General features: G+C 39.8%; 1 protein-coding gene across 3 annotated transcripts in view; it reads left to right on the top strand.

Moving 5' to 3' along the window:
• tnr (tenascin R (restrictin, janusin)) overlaps window positions 1-23,029 on the top strand; it is a 205,598-nt gene that overhangs the window by 96,642 nt on the left and 85,927 nt on the right. For all 3 annotated transcript variants that reach the window (XM_030074578.1, XM_030074577.1, XM_030074579.1), the window contains exon 3: window positions 2,115-2,167. The gene's annotated coding sequence lies outside the window, so the exon portion shown is untranslated. The remainder of the gene's footprint in view (window positions 1-2,114; window positions 2,168-23,029) is intronic.

Raw genomic sequence — 23,029 nt, 5'->3', positions numbered from 1 at the left:
AAAGGCATTCAGCCACTCTTATTAAACCATCTTCAAAACTTCTGCAGAGTGGTTTGCCCAAACTATGCTTTCCATTCCCGTTCTTGTTTTCTATCATCACAGTTGATGATCTGACCTGATTTGCATTTCAAAAGTTGCATTAGTAACCAGTTGTTCCAGACAATCTCTTAAAAACAAGAGCCATCTGTAATTATATGCTATTGTTGTTTAGGCTCAAACCAAGATGGTGGAATGTAAATTATTTATTACAGGCATTCGCTTCTGTTGTCTTACAGTTTTATTTATGTTCTGATATTTTTGCAATAACAGCAGTTTTGGTGGCTGCTAGGCCAGCGAATAAACTGCAGGGAGGGATTTTGATTTACATTCAAAAACATTTTCTGGTATTGCTCCCACAACCACAAAGCAGTCCACGACTGAAGAAGGAGACAGAATCATCCGTAGCTTTCTCCTCTCTCACAGTGGGGCAGCACGAGGAAGTAATACAAAGAGTGTTTTGTGTTTGTGCGTGGCATTGCAAATGATGTGAGATGTCCATATTAATGTTTGTGAGTACATAAATGTTCAGTTTGTGAATGCATGTCTGTGCTGGTATAAAGTGCATTTGGATATGCATATGGCTTGAAAACACTTTTTTCGCAAAGTGTAGGAAACATTTCCGGTGTCTGGTAACACATTTTTTGTGCTAATTAATTGTTTCAGTGTGTGTAATGGTAAAACGGATGCCAGCATGCATATTATGTTTCTAAATGGTTTGCGCGGAGGGAACACAGTTGGAGCTAATTTTGGTCCAAATATTGATGTGACTGTAGTAAGCTTTAATTAACATAGATGGTCCCAAATTGAAAGAGCTGGAGAAAATGTTACAAAGCATGAGTGTTTTCATATTGCAGTTGTTCACCTGTCCTTTAGAGAGCATGGTGATTTTCAGAAGTTGCATGGGCTAGGGACACTATTTTAAATGTGTTTTTTTTTCCACTCAGAGGAAAAAAAAAAAAAAAAAAAAAAATATATATATATATATATATATATATATATATATATATCAGTACACTGCTGTGTTTAAAAGATATAATCGTTCTGTCATTCTGCTTTATGAGTTTAAAAGAAACCGCAAGACAGATAGTCAGTAGGTTTTATACTGCATATTTCAAAATGTATGAACTATAATGTGATAAACCTGTATGAATACCAAGCATACTCAGTTTGGGTTTTGATCTCCCCTGTGAAGGCTACAGACAGAGATAGGTATCATCACCCCTCACTGTGTCTGAAGATCTAAAAACAGAGACTAGTCCCTTTGTTTATTTAATCAACCTTCTTTGCTGGAGGAAACCCAAGTGAAAACGGCAGCATTTTCACAGAATTTGCAATTTCTCTGAGCTGAAAACGACCCGCCCAGCAAAGGCTGTCATTTTATCTCTCAGAGGGTGAGCAAGACACCCTCAGGAGCATACGAGGCTAGGTTTTGTGTGTGTGTGTGTGTGCTCGTGTGTGTGTGTGTGTGTGTGTGTGTGTGTGTGTGTGTGTGTTCGTGTGTGTGTGTGTGCGCCTTAGGAGGTGAGCTGCAACAGAAACCCTTAGCAGCAGACCTCACCAGGAAAGCAAATGAGCGCTTTTTCTTTTTCATGTTGATACAGAAGACTCAATGTGTCCCTGTTCTTCTGCAGCATATATGTAAGCATGCATGCATGTTTGGACATTCTTCTTTGTGTGTGTGTGTGTGTATACCTGCAGTGTCTCATTGTTGCAAATGGTCCGCTATTGTATACTGACTTGTGCTGCTCATTTTCAGAAATGCTCTATGTACTTTAGCATGCAGACACTGTCATTAGATAAAGAAAACACAAGAAGCAGAGGGCAAATTATAACTGCGTGCATGCGTGTGTGTGTGTGTGTGTGAGTGTGTATGTGTGTATGGTGGGGGTGGGGAGGGTGCCTTTTACTTTGTGTTAATATGTAGTGTGTGAGAGTAATGAATGCTTGTGTCATGTTGAAAGTGCCATTGTATTTCAAATTCTTTCCAGGGAATGCTGTAGTCTGGAGATAGGGAGCAGTCCAATTGTATAATGGTTGTAATGCTTATTCAGTCTCCCCACCTTTCTCCTGGACAGGTGCAACGCTGGAGAGAGACTGACAGCAAGAGAAGAAAGTACATACACCAAAGGTACTGCACACACACACACACACACACACACACACACACGCACGCGTGCGTGCGCAAAAACATACACTCCTCTACGTGTATAGCCACATTAACGAACATCCATATTTTCCCCTCTGGCTGTAGAGTAATGTGCAATTTAATGGTCTAATGTGCCTTAATGACTGCTTGTGTGCACGGGCTTATTGTGCATCTATCAGCCGCATCTAATCAGATGATTAGCCTTCGTCTTGGGCTAATTTCCTTGTATGCATTCATTACCATAACTGGCTTTTTAATAAGAAAACAAGTCAATTTTCATTTTCTGTCACATGATATAGAAGGTTTTTTTTTCCCCACTCCAAAAAAAGTGTGACCATGATTACATTTTTGCAAAATATGCAGTTTAAGAGTTAGAGGTAGAGCAGAGATACAGCAGGTACAATGGCATGGCTCGGGCTTGGCATCATACCTAGACTCTCACAGCTGAATGGAGATGTAAGTTACAGGTAGCACCAAAGAAACAAAACGTGGTGTATAATTAGGCTCAGAAATATGATCTTGTCTTTATCATGCAGACTAGAGTTGAACTCAAGCAACTTATGTGAACAAAACATTACTGCTATTGCTCATTGCAGTCTTACGTGTTGCTCCCTCACTTGGAAACTCATGAGGAGCGATGATATTGCCTCAGTCACCACCCTGGTGTTGAAATGGAGTGCACCCACCCAGGCTTTATAGGTGATGATATGGTCGTGTACTTGTGCGGGCGTCCAGAAACTGTTTACTGTGATGGAGTGCTAGCCAGCAGTATCAGCTATATTTTGAATATGTCCCATGTTGCCAGTAGATTGTGGGATTGTCTGTCACTGGACTACCACTGATAACCAGCCTCCTGTTTTCTAATACTTTGGGGCTTAAAGGGCGATATCCGACACAGCTCATGTCTCTCTGATTCACTCATTGATTGTGTAAAGGAAAAAAAAAAAAAGACCATTAGGCCAACCTTTCAGACAAAATCTGTATTTTCCATCACATAGCATTCAGTGTGCTGCTCAACAGTGTCCTCATCCAAAAGCAAATGCTGATGGCTTAAAAAATAAAGTTGACTTGACTTATGTTTCAATTCTCTGTGAATTGCTTGTGTTTTGGAAACTGTGACCTTTAACTTAATTGTGACTTAAGGAAGAGTGGCTGGGTCCCTTGCTTTGCTTGTAGATTCAATCCCAAGTGGATGTGCAACACAGATCACTGTTAACACCTGGAATTCAAATGCGCCAGCGGTCACTTGCAATCAGCTTCAGATTTGTCTAAATTTGCACTTTCCTTTCTCTTTTTGACTTTCTTTTCATAATATAATTTATACTGCATTTGGGGACGTGTCAGGATGTTCAAGTCCAACATTTGGCTAAAATAATGTAAGTTCAAAAAATAATCTAACTTATGTTGCTTGTCACTTATTAGCTATTGTATTTAGCAAATGTGAGACAGCTTGTGAATATTAAATATTAACATACACTGTAGGGTAGTGGTGCCACGAGGTAGGCGACATCTCTAATCAGAATAGACATGAGAGACAAGAGAGTGCCACATAGCTGAGCATGGCTAAGTACTGCAGTACAGTGTGTATGCTCCTGTTACACCTTAAGGGTATTATTTTCTGATCATTTAATGGCAAACTCCACACAAATGGTTTTGACCAACTGTTGTCTTTTCTCACAAACAGGGTGCAGATGGTGAGATTGGTGAAACATCATCTGCACACATAATAACTTAAAACTATCTTATAAAAACATATAACTCACAATGTTGGAGCTCCTCAAGGTTGCATAAGCTCTCCTACAAAACCAGCATTTCTTCAACACGAACTGCAAATTTACATACAACTAGCAGCTATCATGTTAATTTGCAAGGATCAGCAAACCGCACACTGAATGTTGCAGCGTTAGCTACTTAGCTAGTGAATGTGCAGGTTAGTACACTACTTGCTAACCAATGTGACTAGACTCTAAAGCCCATTGAGGCAAATTTGTAATTTGTGATATTTGGCAATAGGTATAAATAAAAATTGACTTGACTCTGGTAACTAGCTCTAATGGAATGGGCCAAATATATTGAGACATTGAGCAATATCAGTTTTTTTTATGTTTTTCAGTGTAAATCTGTGAAATTATGTATTTTTCGATGACGCCCATAACTGTCTGGATTTACCCATCAGTTATCACACATCGAGTTTTCAGAATGGCCGCCAAGTGAATAACATCAATTGAACAGGTTACATCTTACAAATATCTTTTAAATATCCAATATGTGGGTCTGCCCTGCAATACACGCATTGATTTTAACTGTAATAAAGTACAGCAGCAATAGGCCGAGGTCTCTAGGGCTGGTTAGATCCCACTTTTGCTTTTCACATCCATAGTCTGGAGTGTAATGCAATGTTGCATCAACAGACTAAGGAATTATTTTATTTTATACCTCAGCTAATTAGGCTGCTCAACCAAAACAGACCAGTCAGGAAAGTGCAATTAGTGCAATAATATTTATTATGACATACGCAATACCAAGATGTTGGGTGGAGTGACCAATATATGGGTTTAGTGCATACAGGTGTATCTATAAAAGTCTCTGTGAGTTGCTTTCACTAGATCAAGTACACATTATTGTGAGTGCTAATTAACACTCACATTAATGAGAGTGTTAATTAACACTCAGCCGGCAGAATAACTTCTTGTTAAATCATCAGATGTGAATCCATTACTTTTGAACTGATTTCGGAGCCTTATGTTGCAATGCCGTGCATGTACACAAGGCCTAGTCCTGCTAGAGGCTCTGAGACTTGTATTTGTAACATAATGCTGCTACGCTGATCCCAACAATATGAGGTTTAGACCAAAGAATGCATGCTAATATTGTGGTGTGTCTGCAAATAGATTCACAGAGTTGTTTTCCACAAAAGAGATTTTAGAATTTGCACGCCGAACTCAAAGGAAAACACTGTGGGATATAATATCTTTATCATCCTAATGGAACAATTAGAGTCTGCCAATTGCAACAAAGAGAGACAGGGAATTGCAAGCAGGGAAAGATCTTAACAGAGTGCAAAAAGAGGGAGACAGTGAGGATGAGTAGAAGAACAAGAAAGACAGGAATTGGAAGGTGTACAGCTGAAACGAAGAGAAACATGCAAACACACTCGTGCATACACAGATTCACACCGACACACTGAGCAAGAACCAGTGAGAATCAAGAAAGATAGAGCAAAAGTGTGTAGGCAGAGACGAGACAGGAGGTGATAATGACAGCAGTGGAAGGCTTTGATCTCAGGTTTCTAATCAATGGGGATTATGGTCTGTGTGCTTGTGTCAGTCCTGATTATGGCAGCAGCAGAAGATGGTGGTGGTGCAGCCAGAAGAGTAGCAGAAAAACACAGGTCCTTATTCTGATGAGGTCCTCAGACACAGTGCAGTCTAAACACATCTGACACCTGAACTGGCTGATAGGACTAGAATTATAATGCAGAAATAGATTTGGTATTTAGAAAGGAAGAGCGAGAATACAAATCCAAAGTGTAAATGGAATCTTAGTCACTTCCAGAGATGGTCTATAGAGGCCCCACTGTCACACATGATAAACTAAGATACTGCTGTGACTGTGACAGTCTGTGGAGTCTGCATCTCCCCCAGCATGCTGGGAATAAACATGACAATACAAGAAATTATATGAAACATAATGTTAACAGAAAACTATAAAATGCAGTGTAAGGGACTGGCAGACTCTGGGGTACTTAGAAAATCCTTCAATCTGAAAATCTTTCACACACAGTACGCTGCTATTTTCATCCACAGAGTTAGGGTGATATATAACTGCGGCATCTTAGTTTTCACAAGTTTCTTCCATTGCACAGAGTGCTCTGCCAGGGAGCTCTCATTTCCTGCAATATTTGTCTCCACTGGATTGATATATGGTCTTGTATTGCAAGAAGGAGAGGAATCACTGTGACTGTGACTGCCTAATGAGATGCACTCAGGGATCCCAGGAATCAGCATGTTAGACAGACCTGGATGCCGTCTTAATGAGGTGGACCTCTGGGGCTCCCCTTCAGTAACGCAGGTCCATACTGTCGACTGTCTCGGGCTAGAAAAACATACAGCCAAGGACAGCATTGTTAGAAGAGCCAGTGTTTAATGAATCCTCCAACAATGGGGTTTTCAGTGTTTCCTGTAGGATCTTTTTCAACAGGGGCAGGAAAGGGTATTTTTTGTTGTACCTGGGTAGGCTACAACAAAAGCTAGGCACATGCCGTGCAAATGAATTAAACTGTTAAATCTATCTAACTTCATGTTAGCTATTTAAATCTACCTTTTTTTGTGCCCTCTGGTAATGTAAACCTATCGCCTGCCGTGTGCCTGAGCAGAAAATGCTGCACTTGCACTGTTGTTGGCTGGACTGCAGCGGGCCAGCCCTGGAGTCCAGTCGAGCCGTCTACTAGGTTTTGACCCAGTCTTGTTTATTTGGTTTCATGACTTTGCGAGTATAACTGTTCCAGTTGCTCAGCCTCAAATTAGATAACCTGCAACAGTGCATAGGTGCAGAAGCCTCAGAATTCAAACAGCGTTGTGCCGTCTTTCCACATCCAAATCAACATAACAGGATGGTTGGGGTGGCAAACATTTTTATGCACACCAATCTAGCCCTGTGTTGCTTTTTATGTGATACCAGGCTATATTCTGTATCAGCCGACCTCCAGCCAGTCAATAGTTATGTTTCCATCCAAAATGTTTTGCATATTTTAAGTAAATTATGAAAATTCTATAGAGGAAAATGTGAATTAATGAGCTTTACTACATCGTAATCAAATGGTGAAGGCCAAATAGAAAATAGAGAGATTTACATGGCCTGCTCGATATGGGAAGAATGATTATTACAGTCCTCAAAATACAGGCTGATAAATTTTCAGCCAAGGCACACAAAGACACAAAGTCTGTTCCCTGAGCCCTCTCTTTCCACACAGTATTGTGTACTGTGTGGAACACCTCACACATGTACGCACTCTCTCTCTATGTATTCTCTTGCTTCATGATATAGGTGTTATGCCATGTACCATATGTGCTCTTTTGTGGAGTCTTTGCCAACTAGTGCCCAAAAACTCTCAACATCTGCTGGACATTCCTAACTTTCTTTACCAGTTTGGCAGTATTACTTGCTAACGTCACTGGCCTGTAAGCCAAAGAGTTGCAAATTGATGTAGCATTATTGTTTGCTGCTAGAAATTACTACTTTTTTCTTACAAATGGGAACAAAAATATCCTGTCAAAAGTCTAAAATTCAGAAGTCTCATTATTGCATTATCGCTTATTTGTGAACATGAACAATCCATAAAATTGTGAGTGTTTTCAGTCTGTCATTATTTCAGTGACAGTGAATAGAAAAATTAGTTTGTGAGTTCATAGTCCAACATCTTTGCAAAAGCTAACAAAACTAGATTTTACATTGTATAAAATAATGCAGAAAAACAGTCACCATAATAAGGAATATTGCACTTAGGAAATTGGTTATAAGGTGACTTAATACCACAAAACCAAATCATACCTTTCACTTTTATGTTTTTATTAAACCACTCTCATTATAAGGAACAATGTAATTATTTCTTGAAGAAAAAAAAAATAGCAAGATTTCCCCTCTAAGTGGTGCTTTTTATTTTTAGCTGTTCCCTCAGTTGAGAGATCTTATCATCCTCCCACCTTTATTCAGTTTAGACCATGCTGCTGAAACAGTCTGTCTCGGTGACAGGGCCTCTGGTAATGAACCGTACGTTTGTATCTCCTCCTCACTGGGCTATTCCTGGAACCGATAGCATCAGAATCCGATGTTCTCGTACAGCGATGCAGCAGAGATACCCGTTCAATCTGACCTTTACTTTGTCTATAATGAAAGCTTTGACAATTTGACCCTTCTGTGGCGCGCTCAATACCAAAAGCCTTCCCGCTTTGACCCTGCCTCAGTCCAAGTTAATCATACATTATTCTGGCTTTTTAAAAAACTGGACTATTTGCTAAAATATGATAATGATACCTGAGTGAGTATTCTTTATTATATGCAAGCCCAAAGTACAGCAAAGGATGCCCTTAAGGGTATTGTGACATTTTCCTGAAACTGCTACACATAAAACAGGAGAAAATGAATTAGGTTGCCACATAGTTGCCAGATTACCTCAATATGTATGTATACAGATGGGTGACAAATATATAAACCAGCATAAATGTCTTATGTTAGGCCACCACAAGCCACAAGAAAGTCTCTGGATCTCCACTGGTGGGATGGAACGCCATTGTTGAGGATATTCCCCTGTTTGCTGTTTTGATGATAGTGGTGGGGAGCACTATCTATTATGTCTGTCCACAGTCTCCCTTAGGTGTTCAACTGTTTTGAGATCTGAAAGCCATAGCATATGATTTACATCATTTCCATACTCTTCGAACCACTCAGTGAGCCCTTGTGCCGTGTGGATGGGAGCACTGCCATCCTGGAGGACACCACTTCCATCTGTACCAAGCATTTGTTCAACTAGAAGACAAATGGATTTTGCTCTTCACCCAACTTGCATTGTTTGGATAGTTAAGTCCAAACCAGATGAAGGACTCTATTTTAAATCTGCATTTGCAGTGACCAGCCAAAGTGTTGCGTCGTAGCGCACGGTCAGTGAGGGCTAATCCCAACTCCTTCAGCATTTTCGTTCATCTGAGCTCAGCCTTACCCATACATGCTACATGTAAATGAGCTTGGTGTAGTGGAATAGAAGGGTTTGGAGATGAACTTTCAGCTTTTTTTTTTTATTTTATTTTAAGAAATCACAGAATTGACGTTGCAGTGAGATTAGATGTAGTCCTTTGAGCTCCTATTGCATTGACTTATTTTTTTTTAAAACCAAAAAAAAAAAAAAAAAAAATCACATTTCCCCTTGCAATAAACCATTCAGAATAATATGAAAAAGTCTTAACCTTGTTTCAGTTGTGGTGTGTGTTCTCTCAGCTTCACAAGGTGATAACAGGCATCAAGTTAAATCAGTATTCATTCATGCAGAATATTTTTTCCTGTGAACATCATTTAAAGTTGCTAGAACAACAGATACTGCACAACACAACGGATATATGCATTATACAGTACAGCAAGCCTGAAAGTGAGTTTCAAAAGAGTTTTTACTTTATCTCCTTGGAAATGAGACTCCAGAGCCAGCGTCATCACCCTCAGTGGTCAGTCTAAGAGTACAATGACCAAACAAGGTCTGCTGCAGGACCTCTGGCTGTGCTTGGGTATATACGGTTTAAAACCTCAATGGTATAGCAAGGCCTTATAGGCTAAGATGTGTCTCAAACTAGACTTGCTGCAATAGTTAGTATTACCATTGTTAGACTTTGGTCAGGCCTACACAGAATCACCTGCACACCAACCCCATCATTCTTTTTCTTTTTTTAAACCTATTTAGTTCATTTTCAGGTATAGGCACCCACATTCATGAAATAAAGCAACTGTAATTTGTAAAATAAGTGTGTTATCAATACTTAGTGGGACAATGGATGCTACTATTATAAACTGAAAGTGTCTGCCCCATGCAGCAGCAGCAGAGGAGTAAGGAGTCAAATTTCACTTTTCATGTGGCGAAAATAAGGAGAGTTGAGGATTGGATGTCAAAGCAAAAAGCAAAAGCGCCCATTTGACAATATTTCATCATCACCACCATCAACAAGACCGTACCCTGGCAGTTTATCACACAATCAGCGGCATGTTCTCTCACAGCTGGAGAAGGAGACCAGAGCTGCAGAAAGTGCCAAGGTTGAGCTTTGCCTCGCTGGTGGCAGTAAGTTTATTATCAGTTAATAGCCATAAAAGCAGCTGTTCGTAACCTAGGCTGGCCCCAGCTGACCTGCTTTGGTCACAACCTGTACCTCGCTGTGTCCAACACCGTGGACAAGGCTGTCGTGTCACAGGGGGAAGATCTAAAGACCTAACGTTAAACATCAAAGTAAGTGCTCTACAGATATGAGCTGATGAATATCCCTTCTTGTAAAATGTCTTGTGTAATCTATAGCACTGGTGTTGTCAAGAGTTCATTAACCTCACCATAGCATCCCTGCCGCAAAGGTGATGAATAAAATTTTTAAATGAGTTTTGAATTGCACTGGTGACCAATGAGGTCAGCCAGGGGCCGTGAAAGCCAGACCTTCATTACATGATGATCTCTTACAATCTTTGTTAAATGTGACCAAGATCAATGATTTATGGGTATTTTTTAATGGAAAGTAGCAATTAATTCGATTCCATATCTCCACTATACAAGAATGAAACCTTACCCATCATAGATTTGTCCCTTAAGAGGCTCAAGTTTGCAACGCTCGCAGCAGTTCTGAGGCCGCATGCCTCGTCTACCTCAATACAATAATTCCCAAGGTACTTGGCCAATCATTGTGTGGCTGATTGCGTGGCTTGCTGTATGTTAGATGGTTGAAATTCCCCATATCCATTCAATAACGAAACCCCTACCCATCTTACTCCAACCTGATCAATAATGAAAGCTCACCAGTCTGTCCCTACAGTTTGTAGCTCAATCAATAATAAAAGCCGTACCAATCCAATCCTGCCTTGATCAATAATTAATGTCTTACCAAACTGACTCTGCTCTGACCCTACCTCAATCAATAATGGAGGTCTCACCAATCTGCCCCAATATGTCAATAATTAATGACAGTGGCGGTGGGACCATACAATTGTAAAGGTGAGGGTAAAATACTTTGGTAACTTTGGGGAGAGACTTACAGTTTCTGACGAAAGGCACAAGGTTGTTGTCTATACTGAGATTTTCATTTGAAAGTTCATGATAGATAAGACAAACAGACTGCAGGAGGTTATCTCGATGTATAATGCGCAGGATATTTCACAAAGCTCGCAAATTAAACCACTGATTGGCATGCACCATACATAGCGCTCACCGACAATCCGAAGTCAGTATGTGTAAAACATGGCTATTACAAATCACTGCAATATGATTACATGCAGCATTGGATATGATTGTTGCTGCTTTAATTAAATGACCCTAATCCTGTGACATGACAACATTAAATTCAGTAACCGGCTTGACAAATACAAGATAATAGCACCAGTCCTAGCCAATACCCATAGTAATGCTTGTCAACAGAGCTTAATGCCATTTAGTTTTTAAAATTAGCACATTTTTTTGTAGTTCGCTGCTATTGAACTGTTTATTTGGTAATTGAATACAATCTTTATTGAAAGCTGGGAGCACCTCTTTCCCTCTTTGTTGTGGCATGAGCACCGAACAGACAGCAGCAACAGAAGAGCACGTCAATCCTTTTGATCCTCCATAGTTATTTTATCATCTCTCCGCAGCTTATGGTATTGGATTGTTGCTGTGTTTTTGTGTCATTTCAACCCACCTTTAAGTCATAGACAAGAAAAGAAAGATATAGCACAGGTGGGAGGAGGATTTTTTCGTTCTTTTTTTTTTTTTTTTTTTTTTTTTTTTACTTATTTTTATGAAAGATACAGGAGAAATGTGTTGTCATTTCTGTCCCAGAAGAAACATAAGCCTTTGAATGGGGGAAGATGAAAGGCAAAATGACTTATGAGAAAGAAAAAGGGAGACAGACCAACAGACAGAAGCAAAAGCATCTCATAAGGTGACAGACAGGTTTTTTCTTTCTCTCTCTTTCTCTTTCTCTCTCAATCTCTAAGGTTTTTTTTTTTCAGGTAATGCTTCAGCAAAATAGAGGGGGCAGGAAAGAGAGTTGGAGAGGAGGGGAGGACAAGGGAGGAGGAGGAAAGAAAGAGCATGTCAACCCCCAGAGCTGACAGGCTGTTTGATGTATTTTATGCCAGGTACCATATGTGGGAAAGACAAATCAAATAACAGTACTGGTTTCTGCAAAATTTTGTAGGTGTGACTGTTTTTGGAAATGAAAGAAATACTTGGAAAGAAGAATATTGGCAATAATACGAATAAGAAAAACACACACACACACACACACACACACACACACACACACACACACAGATTTACTTAGTTTTGTGCAAGTTGGCATTGGTTGTAATTGCTCTATTTTAATGTGGCTCAAGCGCAAAGCAGCCGGCGAATCTAACTTTTAGCCTTGTGTGCTGTCGCTTTCAACTTTTTTTTGTCCATTCCAAAATGACCAGAGGGCAGGTCTGAACTGGGAAATGGGTTCTGCTAAAAGCCATCCCTTGTGCTGAGACAGAATGGGGTAACAGTGGCTATTCAGCTACCGAGTGTACAGTGGGAGGAAAAAAAAAAACCCATTCACTTCCTCCTGACTCATTGGAGGAAGCATTTACCTTCGCTCTCTTGGTCTTTATCTCCTCTCCCACTCTTTCCCCCTACTACTTGCTCTGTTTTTCTCTCCTCTGCCCTTTCTCTCTCTTTTTCTCTCACGTGTGCTCTCATCCACTTTCTCTTTCCCCTCTGGTCGCTTTCTTATCTCACTTGTTCTCTCCCGCTGCCTGTTAAACCTATTTCTCTTTCTGTTTGCCCATCTGAATGCTTCTCTTCTTCCATATGCTCCCTCTATCCCTTTATCACTGTGTAGCCCCACTCGCAATTGAGAATTAATGTATGACACAGGTATGGAATGAGACAATCTTTGCATCAGAGACTAGACATTGTACTGTATGGTGCTGTTTAAGGACCCTCATTGGTTAATATTTTGTCCAATGGAGTACTGTATAAGAGGATTTTTGGTGTTTTGGTTAATTAATGATTGAATAGCTTTAAGAGTCGTTCCAATACATTCTCTAATGGGGACTTTTCAGTTATTCAAACTAGTGTGATTTTAAATTATTCATAATGAAGCCGGGGATGTTCGGAAACCCATTCAAAGACTCTACTATTTGGGGTTCTGGATATTTTTTTGAGATTCACAGAGTGCTGGATCAAACTTAAATACTTTCAGAAGATCCAGCAGTGGCTAAGGTGCTTATTTTTTGCATGCAGTCTCAGTGCTTCCCATACAAATTTCTTTATACCTTTCTTGATAAATGGGTTCCAGCGTTTGACATACAGTATGTAGTCATCAACAGCATGCGGTCGTATTATTCACCATGGAACGCAATCCATTTCTAGGTCTCATCTTTGCTCTGAAACAGCCCCAAGAATAAGAAAAAGGCTTCCACAGCCCTCAGGTTGCGTGAGCAGCCAATGAACAGAGCCCAATGGTCCTGAAAGACAAGGCAATTTGGCCAGAGTGATGGGAATAATGAGAAAAGCGTCGTAATATTGCCAGAGTCCAATTTACAAGGTAGAAAGAGGGAGAGACGGGGATGGAGACAGAATAAAGAAAAAAGAGTGAATGCACAGAGAGAGAGGGAGAGAGAGAGGGAGTGAGTGAGTGATCACCCACGCAGGAAGGCCTCGTATTGGTTTTGTGTCCATGTTGAGGTGGCTGCACATTAACCTGTGCAAATGGAGGTTATGGCTTCACTTCCATGGGGCAAGCAAGGAGGGGATAACAGGGCTGCTGGCAGAGAGAGAGAGAAAGAAAGAGAGGGAGAGAGAGAGAGAGAGAGAGAGAGAGAGAGAGAGAGAGAGAGAGAAAATTCAGTTTTTCCATCTCTATGAGGCACTCAGCCCTTAGAATCAGCTGTAGATGTATCATTATGCAGCGTGTCTCTCGAAATAGAGATTTACTGTTTAGAATAAGAAAAAGGACTCTTACTGAGAGAATCTCCTTTTAGAGAAAGAGAAAATTAAAACCCTTACAGCGAGCTATCGTGAAAGCAACCACAGAAAATGAAAAGAGAGGGTATCAAAGAACAGGGAGACAGAAACAGAGTGGCCAACAGAGAGCAAAAGGAGATCTTCAAAGAAGTGAATAAAATCGTGAAAAAGAAGTGTGAAGTGAAGAAGGCAGAAAATCTCTCCGGTGACATGACCACTTTAGCCTCCCCTGACTCCACATTACTGTATGACACAGTGGTGCTAGAGAGTTGGAGAGCAGTGACAAGTCGACTGATTTCACCAGATGGATGTTTTCAGGGCTCCTTTTAACAGAACAGGTCTGAGACCACTAAAGGAACACTGACACCAAACCACCTCTCACATCCGGCGCTGCATCTGAAATGAGAAGCAGCACTGATGCCTCCCTCCCCTTCAGACTTCTAATGATCAAAGTGTCTCTCTGAATGTGTGTATCTACATTTTAGTAGTTTGAGACTAATGATAGCCGATATATCAATATACTAATATCAGACCATACATAATATTGGGATATTGTCTTGTCCTGATTTTATAGGCTGCATTATGGTAAAGGGATGCAATTTTCTCATCTTACTAGACTGTCCTGCCTGTTCTGTTATTCATTTCTATTTGCTGGGTTGTCATATCCACATTACTAATGATGGTTCCACAAAAATCTCCTGTGTGTAAGTTGGAGAATCCGACTATCCTTTAGGGATCATGTGTTTGTTCCAAGTACAACTCATCGCCGACTAGTTTGGACCCAGTAGCCGTGCTTGAGAAGTGGAGCATGTAACAACACATTACTGTGTGTAATGATGCTGCATTTTGTAATAACCTTTCAAAATGTGATACATTTTTTTCTTCGTTTTGTAATAACACCCACATTTTTTTAATGACTCGCCTCATCTTTCAACAAAAACCTTGCATGCAAAATGTAATGCATTTAGGATAATACAGGAGTTGCGCTTTTTTCATTTTGACAAATAATAATTCGGTGTATTATGTAGTTACATGTCACAATTGCTGTCTTTTTGTGGCTAGAGTAGACTATTGCAAAAAAAAAAAAAAAAAAAAAAAAAAATTATTGGGTGTGTGTTGGGTGGGTGAATATAATTATCTGTTGAAATGATTTTAAAGAATACATTAGTCTTTATTTATTTCTTATTTCACCATTGTAATTTTAGATAATTCTCTACCTCATTGTGTTTTACTCAAACTGTTTTAACTTGTTCACCTTCCTTTTTCCCCTCAGTTCACTTACTCTCTCTTTCTCTCTCTCTCTCTCTCTCTCTCTCTCTCTCTCTCTCTCTCTCACACACACACACACATACACACACACACACACACATACACACACACACACACACACACACACACATGCTGCTCAAGTCTCAGGCTCTCAATGCACACACACGAGCTTGCCCTGCCCGCCTCTTTCTTTCTCTCTGTTGGCTGAGCAGTGTGTTTTATGAACTTGCCCAAAAAACACAATCTGCATCTGGGATTTTTTCACAACAGCAGGCAGGCCGCGTGTGGAGGCAGCTTGTTGTTAATGACCTATCTAAATGATTTAAAACCAATATCGTTTTAAATGACACTTCCTTTGTCCATTGCTCCGTATAGCTAGGAGTGTAAGTTACCGTAAAGATGCTTAATTTTGATACCCAGTTCTACTAACAACATGTGTAAGACAGTTTGTGCCTGTGTCTTAGCAAATCAACATAGTGACGGTGACCACCAAGGGCAAGGGGGTTGATGTGAAACTGTGGCGCTAATGGGAAACCTTCAGAAGGGTCGAATTATACTTTGCCGTTAATATACTTGGGTGGGCTGCCATGCAGGTATAATATATGTGTGGGAAACACCAGCCACCTGTTTTCTGTCCCTCCCCGTCTGCTGACTCCAGATATGAATATGACTATTGGAGCTGGGTTTCCAAGATATGGAAACAATTAGAACTCTGATGAGTTAGTCATTCAAAATACAATGATATTGGGCCTATACTCGATTAACAGTGTAGTCAGATTACAAATGGCTGTGAACTGTTTCGTCATAAGTGATATCATTGTCCTTCTCTCCATCCTGAAGAAATTGTGACAGTGAACTGCTCCCAAGGCTCACTTATCTTTTCACTGAGCCCTCGAGAGCCACAGAAAGAAAAGAGACCACATACACAGATTGAGAGATATGTCTACAGGGCGGACAGTGAGTACTTAGCAGGGAGGCGGCAGTTTAAAAAGCCCCAGGGCCATGGAAGAAGCGAGAGAGCGAGAGAAAGAGACAGAGAGAGAGAGAGAGTTAATGAAGCTATGCAGCGCATTGCCTTCCATAATCCAACTGGGATGTTAATCTCCTGTGGGTTCCTAACTAAAACACACAGAAACACACACACACACCTACGCACATTTATTCAGAGAGTGTCATCATAAGCAGTATGTGGGAAGGCAGGCATTTAGTGCTGCTTCGCATTTCTGATGCAGCAGGCTGGATGTGAGAGGCTTGTTTAGTTGTGTGCTCTCTTGTTCTTGAACTCTCTTTCCGCGTGTATCTTGAACTCGCTTGTTTATTAGTTTTCATTTCCATTGATTAATGCATCCTTTTAATCTTTCTCAAGCCTTCTTTATATTGTGTTTTTATGTGTTTTATCTTTTTCTACACAATTCCTTTGTTCTCTCTTTCTCTGGGCTTTGGTTTCCTGCTCTTTTTAGGGTTTTGAAACAGTGTTTTGGGTTTGCAACATTGTCACTGAGACAATACAAAACTACATATTAGAATTCCAAAGTGCATGCAAACTGAAAAGTTGAGCGGGATGATTAAGTCAGTGAACAGAGATTATATTGATGATTTAAAAAATGTGACCACCAACCTTCCCATTGGAGCATCAAGGTAAATGTTTCAAGGGCACCAAGCAGACTTTAAAAGTATAACTTTTTTTGTCATAGTTTATCCCTGCTACAGGTAGACATTTGAAGGTTATTTATTTATTTATTTATTTTTGGAATCTTCTTGTCACTTTTTGGTAAAGATTGTCAGGAAACCTCTGGAACTAAACCAGGCACCCGAGCATCAGATTTATTGAGAAAGACCTGCAAGAATCAATGGACTCCAGCACGGCTCTGCAATCACAGACTCTGAACAGACTGAACAGCGAACAAGGCAGAGAGTGTCAGCCAAAATTGACTCGACCATAGACAGCTTCACTGTCAGCTGAGCATCACAAGAACATACACTGTCACGCCATCCTAACGTGTAAATTATTTGAAAATCAAATGTGTAAATTCTGTTGATAGGATACAAAAGTAACATTTTGCAAACTTCTCTGGTGCTGACACCTCGGAAACAAGACACATTTTAAACTTTGATCAGCCGTTAACTTTAAACTGACAGTTAAGATGGTTAGCTCTCATAATAGCAGTATAGCAGATCTTGGCAGATGGAAGAAAATGAGAGTTTCATCAAAAAGCCTTTGTTTTTATGTTTTTATAGTTCCAGCAGACTTTAAAATAGGATGATTTCTCCTCCCTCCCTCCTCTCAGCACTCATCTGGTTCTTTTAAAAGCTTCCCTTCGTTGGAGCCTTACATCGTCCTTTTTTTTTTCGTGCTCTGGCAGGCCGGATGTGGCCTGCAGACCATCACTAGTCTAGAGTATCTGATTATAACGTAATTTGTAATTGAAATGTTGCAGCACAGGAGTAATTGGGTAGAAAGGAAATAAGGGAAAGGTGGCTTTACCTCTGTTTTTTTTTTTGTTAGTTTTTTTATTTTAACAAAATACGAGTGTTTTCAAACATACCAGTTAACTTTGAATCAAGTAAGACCATCCAGTAAGACCTTGTAAATTAAGTATTAAATACAAATATTAGCATGAGGAGAGAAAAAGCAGTGGTTGTTGTTGATGCACATGTTCTTCATGTATCTTTATTGCAGTATGAGATACTGCAATAAACACAATTTTCTCCAGGTGATCACATTAATCACTGTGGTTACTTTTTGATTTAATATATGACCCTTATCTAACTGAGCAAAATGATCCAGGATATGCCGCCAGAAGTAGCGGAATTGATTTTCAATATTTTTTATTTATTTATTTATTTGTTTATTTACTGCTGCAAGTAATTCCGCTAAGGGCTAGATGCTACTTTTGCAGATTCACAAAGATCAGTCCCACACCCACTGCACAAGTGAGGTTGTTTGCTCTCATGTTACTGCACTCACTAATTTCAGTGAGGGTTCAAATGTAAAGCTCACGTCATTTCTTTAAATCCCTGGTCGCATTTTGCCTCGCATTCTGAAATACAGCCCTCGCTAAGCCGTGAGGAGGATAAAGGCAAGCATTTGGCTTGCAGTGATTCTGCAAATTGGGTCTGTTTACCTCAGTTGTTAAACTATGATGCCAGACACTGTTCAAACTGTGTTTTATCATCAGTTTATTTAATTATCTATCTATTTATTTATTTATTTATTTATTTATTCAATGTTAGTTGATAGTGTGTGTAATATGTAGAAGAATGCACATTTTTGTAAAAGTAACCTTCTTTTCTGATTTGGCTCTGTTTTCATCCACCCACTCAGACAAATCCTGCAGTCACAAATTTGTTATTCTGCCATCCTTTTGCTCTTTGTAGTGCCTCACATATTCTGTTTTATCAAACTTCAGACCCATGAACTGACTGGTGCACTGAGCAAAAGAAATGCCCACATGCATAGATTTTGAAGGTTGATAAAAAAAAAAAAAAAAAAAAAAAAAGTTAAGCTCTGTATTACCTAGTGATAAAAAGAAATGATTTTGAAGTACTTATTATTATCATCAGTGATGTTCTATGGGGAGAGAGGTGAACAATTATTTGTGACCTTCAGTAACTACATCACACAGTGCACCATATAATTACAATTTTGCCAACAATATGCAAAATATGTGTTTACAATATACCACAGATAAGCTTTGAGTTCGAAAATAGGACATTGCAAATTGCGGGTTTTGAAACCTTTTAAGACAGGGGCAGAGAAAAGCAGCTGAGGTTCTCAGTGTGGGTCCGCTTGAAAATGACCCATATTTCGGTGGGGAGCAATAATAGATAGAGAGAAATGGTGTAAACGGTAGGAAAGGCTAGTATAAGCAGGAAGTCAAATGGATTTTAAATTACACAGTGTGCTCATGGAAAATATACAGCAAGATCGAGTTTACAAGACATGCGTTACCGTGTCATACACATTATCATCCATATAAATGTCAACATGAGAGGCTGCTATTTCACATAATGTTCAATGTTTATTCCTCTCTCGCTGACATTTTGCTCAGGTTTGAAATCCTTTCTAATCTTTCATTCACTGTCTCAATTATTTGTTGAGGACAGACTGGATGGACCAGCTTGATGTTACATTACATATGTGTGTGTTATGTGTGGGGGGGGGGCAAGCTTATGGACTAATGCGTGAGTGTGTATTTATGTGGCTTCAGTGACATTTCAATAACATAAAGAAGCAAAAGGCAAAACTGTTTTTAGAAATGTGTGTTCCCTTGACAGCCATCATAGTGAAAGAGAGAGAGGAGACACATTTACATTTAAACTGCTGCTATGTAAAAATGAGGACTCTTAGTATATTTTGTATGAAGTTTTAGATCATTAAAATACCCATATAGAAATTAATTTGTGCAACAGAAAAATATCAAGCAATTTTGCATTTAAACTTTTGACTGTATCATTCCTTCCAATGTAATTGGATTGCAGTGGGACCTCTTTACTTTCTCCACGATGCAACATGACATCGATAACTGTGTGACGAAAAGGCTCCCTTTGAACCATCTGCATGATACAGAGTGGACCAGTATCTCAGCGTAATTACACCGAGCTTTTTTTTTTAAATTCAGTTTTCTTCCCACACCGCCTTGCCAGTGCCTGCCCGGAAACGACACTGAGGGTGAAAGACGGAGATAGTGAAAGGCAAAAATTCACAAGCTCCTTTCAGAGAGGAATGCATGTGATGAAAAAGAGGCAAGGAGAAGATGAAAATGATATTGCAAGGATTTTTATTTATTTATTTATTTATTTATGTATTTATTTCTTATGAACCCCTTAAGTGCTTATACTATGTGAGTCTGCTGCTCTCTCTTTTTTTTTTTTTTTCTCTTCTGAAACATTCCGTAATTTGGTTGGTGGGATTGGTCTGGATCCTTGTAAACTTAGATACTCCCAAGATATGGGTTTACATGGCCCAATCAATACTTTTCCAGTGGTGAGACTATCTTTGACTGATTGATATTTAATTTAACAGACCTCCAACAAGAAAGGTGGATGTTGCTCTCACTCCTCTCTCTCTCTCTCTCTCTCTCTCTCTCTCTCTCGGTGTGTGTGTGTGTGTGTGTGTGTGTGTAGAATTGAAAATGGCGTAAGTGTCATGAAATCGGAGTTTAATATCTTTGATCAAGTAATTTTCTGGTTTTAGACGTTGTTATACCTGAGAAAGTATTTGACGTAATATCTCGCCTACACTTTGAGCAGTTTTGGTATGTTAATCTACATTTTAAATGCACATTTTCCAATCCAATCTAATAACATAAACTCTTAGCACAGTGCATACACACTAACACTGTATATCTTAGATATCACGTTATTCTATAAGGAACACATACTTTGCTTTTCTCACCTGCCTATTCAACACTATACAAGGAAGATGAAAATTTCAGAGCTCCGCTGGCTATGTTTAACTTTACTTTTTATTTTTTTCCACATTGTATAAAGTGACTGCATGCTATTATGTGCTCTTTTATGCATCTTCATAATGTAGGATTTGGGCTTTACGTTTTTGCCAAAGGCAGTTCATTTTCATTTGATGGAGGGGTATACTCATTCAGTTTCTCCACACGGCAAAATTTAAAGTGACAAAATATTGTTTACCTAGTGCTGTGAAATTTCTACATAGGCTTCTAAATGTTCCTATATTACTTACCTGGGAATAAACGCACATGTATGTGCTCACAGAAACACATGCTGTTATATCATGGAGTTAAACAATTTGTTTTTTTCAGTCTACTAACAGTGGGGGGTTGGATTTAGAGGCAGTGTGCTCTCAGTTCTAATTATCATCAAAGCAGGTGGACTGCTATTGAACTCAAAGAGTGGAAACACTTGACACATGACGTAAGGTGTGTTTAAGTGCATGTGTGCGCATATTAGTGTGTGTGTGCATTTGTGTGTGTGTGCCCAGTATCTTTTGTGTGAGTACTCTCTTCCCTCTCTCTCAGATGTGTGTGTTGATTCAGTGATGTATGTATCAGTGTGCTTGGTTTTGTGCTGGCCCATGTGCTCCTCAAAGTGTGCGTGTTCCCTCTCCAGGATAAAAAAGGGTAAATTAAGCCAGTTATTCGTGCCCGGAGCATGTAGATTCTCTTCACTCTGAATGAGTGGGCCTGTCCTTAATTGAGCCTCCATGACAAAACCTCCTCTCGTTGTGCGTTGAAGCGCTCGTGGGCATCAGCTTGCACCATGACCCAACGACTAAAGTAACATCCTGTGACTTTGAATCTCTGCTGGTTTTAAAACTATATATAGCGTTGAGAAAATGTATGGTACTATATTTGGTAGTCCTTTATGAGCCGTATGCCTTCAAGCAAGATCCACAGTTGCATATTCACTGGACTTTTATCTTTGTCTATTTTGAGGTAAAAATAATGCGTGACACTTAAACCTGACGTTATTTGTCCCATCAAAGAGAAACATTAGCCTCTGCAACTCTGCTGCTCACACAGGTGGGTTTGGCGTTGCTGCAATGGCTGAGTTTTGGTCAAACCCACAGAACTTTAGTTTAAAAAAAAAAAAAAAAAAAATCACAAGAAATATGGCTATTTTCTCTTTGATGAAATAGTGCAGCCATAAAACAACATCTTGGGTTTTGAGGGATGACGAATGTGAGGGCATTTCCCTCAGTGTAGGTGTGATGTAGCTTCCATGAAGCACTGCAACAAGCGGACACAGAACACGTATGTGAAATTGTCATGCAATATGGGAAGAAAGGTTTTAACTTAAGGGGGGAATAGAGGTAATATCAGAGTTCATGGGGTAAACTTAAAACAAAAAGAAACAAGTTGAGAAAATATATTTTGGCTTCAAGGTATGAACCACATTACGACATTAAAACAAATGATCTAGAGAGCTATTTTATACCATGTCTGTTTCAGGAAGTGAGTAAAAGATCCTTGCAGTGCCATTTGTCTCCATCACATCTTTTTAAGCACGTATCCTATCTGGCTTCTGCGTCCAGCCAAAGGGACATTGCTTTAGCTAATAGCTGTGAAAAGGAATGTTCCAGTTGGCTTTGTCCATCTCATTCTTTCCTCATCTATATGCTCCTCGTTTGTTTGGTGAATTCACCAGCTAAACGGTTCGTGTCATGTCGGACAGGAGCTGCTCGCATGAGGGGAGGTTTGAAAGTGGAACATTTTCCATCTTCCTTCAGCGCGGGGAGGGAGGGATTGGTTTGGAGTCACACCCAAGGCCAAAGTCATTTATAAAAGCATTAGTGGCAGTGTCTGAAGTGAGGCATGCCGTAGACTGTAACATATCACCTTTGCCGGCTATCTTTACCTCATGGGTGTTTTGTAATACACTATATGTGTCTACATTATTTATATGACTGTTTCAGTTCACCTCACACACTGACAAGCACACTCATACAAATCCATGTGCGCATTCACAAAGCCTGTGCGATTTGGTCTTGAAGTGAAAGATATGCACAGGTAAGCACAGAAGATGATCTTGGAGTGTGGAATCGGTGTATAACAGAGCTACGTGAACAGCAAGTCCAGGGCATTAAGTATGCATGTATTTCAGAAATGTTCCCTGAATGAGACAAACTTAAAAGGAGGCATGACTCACACAGATATTGGTATTCTCTCAGTTTCCCATCTATGTGCAAATAAACTGATGCTTCAGTATACCCACCCCTCCCCACAACCCCCCCCAAATGATCAAAAATGCCTGAGTCGGATGTGATAAGAAGACTTCCATTTGGCTCTCACAGAGGGCCTGGGTGGAGAGAAATAGCCCGCTTCACCAACATGAGATGCATTGTTGAGATAAAAGATTCTTGGCTATAGACGACACCGGCTCATCTGACTGCT

The sequence above is a fragment of the Myripristis murdjan genome, chromosome 17 (genome assembly GCF_902150065.1).
Source record: "Myripristis murdjan chromosome 17, fMyrMur1.1, whole genome shotgun sequence".
NCBI classification, from domain to species: Eukaryota; Metazoa; Chordata; class Actinopteri; order Holocentriformes; family Holocentridae; genus Myripristis; species Myripristis murdjan.
The sequence above is the reverse complement of the archived record's forward strand: the minus strand, read 5'-3'. Positions and strand labels throughout refer to the sequence as shown.